The sequence below is a fragment of the Papaver somniferum genome, chromosome 3 (genome assembly GCF_003573695.1).
Source record: "Papaver somniferum cultivar HN1 chromosome 3, ASM357369v1, whole genome shotgun sequence".
NCBI classification, from domain to species: Eukaryota; Viridiplantae; Streptophyta; class Magnoliopsida; order Ranunculales; family Papaveraceae; genus Papaver; species Papaver somniferum.
Genome location: NC_039360.1, coordinates 131,207,718 through 131,210,388, shown reverse-complemented (window position 1 = coordinate 131,210,388; position 2,671 = coordinate 131,207,718).

The window sequence follows — 2,671 nt, the reverse complement described above, 5'->3', positions numbered from 1 at the left end:
TTGTTGGTTTGTGTTTGTTTTCAGTTTATTACACTATATTAGCTATCAATATATATATGATGTATTGTATTAATTAAGGGTAGGTATCTTTAAGATATAGACATGTATCTCTTTTGTATATATGTTTGTCATTTGTCTTGAAATCCCTATTAATTTGTTTATTTTTTGGTATCTTTAAGATATAGACCCATATTATGTCTGTTTACAAATTTGTATTTCTTCTAAACTGCGTAATATTTTTTGACTGCGGTTTAGCTCATAAATATATGAATTTACTTTGTAGATTACTAAACCTAGTTTTAGCTATCATGCTTTCATAGTGATTGTGATCCGGTAAGGAACACGTTGCTAATTATATTCCAATAGGTTTTATCTATGAGTAGTTGTCTATTCGTTTGATGGTATGCTGTCATTTTCGTATCTGGGTATTACCATTTTTATAGAGGAGTCCTCTTGAACAAGCAAAATTGGCTGAGAGAATTGGTAATGCTATTCTCTCTTATTAATTACAGTACACCATGGTTATAGGATGGTGGTGTGAAAATGTTTTACGGACTGAGTTGAGTGCATATTCGATGTACTGAGAATATATTGAGTACATATTCAGTATAATGAAAAATCAGATGCTAGTAATCCCCACACTACCACCCAACGCAGTATGTTAGAACTAGAATAAAACATACAATACATAGCAGATGTACTGGATTTTCTGAGTAGTGCATAACAACTATATTGGATTTTCGTATTCAAGTAAAAAAAATTTACTGCATACCCGTCTTCACACTACTACCAATGCAGTATGTTCGAGACTAGAATAGAACATACAATACATAGCAGTTGTATTGGATTTTTTGAGAAGTGCATAACAATTGTACTTCAGTTTTTGAGGTTGAAGATGTTTCTGATATTGCATTTGTTTCTTTCTTTACAGGCATGGAGAGATAGTCCTTGTAGTTCCTCCCTAGATGCTTTCTACATGGATCCGAAAGTGCAGCAACAACATCTCAATGTGTACTAAAGTTGTTTTTGGCAAGCCTCCATACACAGGTTCGCCTAGAATTACAATATTTTAGAAATTTGATTAGAAATTGTTAGTAATTTTGTGAAAGAGTAATGTTATGGAGTACTATCTAGGTTTAACCTTCCAATGTTGCCACAATCCTAAATCTCGTTTAGCTTACGTTCGATGGTCACAGTGAATATATATGTGTGTTTGTGAGTGAAGCCAATATGTACTGACGATTGTGGAAGGAAGAATAACCATCTTAGCATTACGCATAGGTTTTGGATGGAATTAGTTGTGTTTTTGAATGCAATATCTGTTAGGATGCTTAAAATCCACTGAAAATATGAGTGTAGTCAATATGTACTGAAAGTGGAGAACATCCTTCTTAATATTATGAATAGGTTTTGTTTTCATTTCTTTCAATAGCTGAAATATTTTGTTTTCTATTTAATAATGTCCAGGGAACATCACCAATGATGCTAAACAAGTTAAGTTGGGGTTTGGGAAGAGCATCGGGTATTACTACAGGTTCACTTGTGAAATTATGAAGAACGGTTTTAAATACGTGGAGTTAAAAGTGAATGAAAATATTTTATGTTCGTTTTTTTCCATATGTACTCATTTTTTGTATACTTTTCTCAGTATATATTAGATGTACTCATTTTTTGTATTTGAAGTTTTTCTCATCGTATATCAGATGTACCCATTTCTTGAATGTGAATTTAATTTCTATTTAGGCAAAAACACTTGATAGCTTTTGCTCAAGTATATAAATTGTTAGTTGATATCGATATATTTTAGTTTTTAGTACAACCAATATATGATATTTATTAATGTAAAATTTGTATTTTTAAGCACAATTAATATGTAATTTCAGTACAACACATACATACTGTAGAATTATACTGTAAAAATCGACATAGTTTTTGTTTTTGTTAGCCATAACATACTAATGGAATCGAAATCTATAAAATCGTCGAATAAAATTAGTATCATTCATTGTATTACTTATGTTCTTCTACACAGTTAAACATAAGAGTAAATAAAATTAGCTTACTCCAACATTGCAGCTACATTAGCAACCAATATATACATCAAGGGTCCAAGATTATAACAAAAAAGAAGAATAGAAGATAAAAAAAAGAGGAAAAAAAATTAAACATAAAACTAGATGTTCCACTCCAGTGCTACCAATACCAAAACCACCACCAACACTGCCACTACTAAACTATGTCTCCCGGCACCAATACCTGTCACATTATAAAAGTTAGTTTCATGTCAAAATGAGTATGTAATGCACTTGTACAAGATCTAAATAACTTCCTACTGGATTTCGTGACAACCTTACCTGCAAAATTAATTAGTTTTGTTTCAGTATAGCATTTACGTACTGCACATTCATAGTTTAAGCATGAACATATAGTTCTTTTTATAAGTATGGGTGTTATGTACTGGAAACTTATAGTGCTTCACACACCTACAATTATATACAAAAGCATACTGTGATGTTCAAACATTGTTTTTTATCAGTACGAGAGATATGTACTTACTCATACTATCTAACAGGTGTATATACAATCATAAATGAAAGCATAAACAAAGTTGTTCAATGAGTAAGGGTTATGTACTACAAATTTATAATGCATGACACACTTACGAATCATA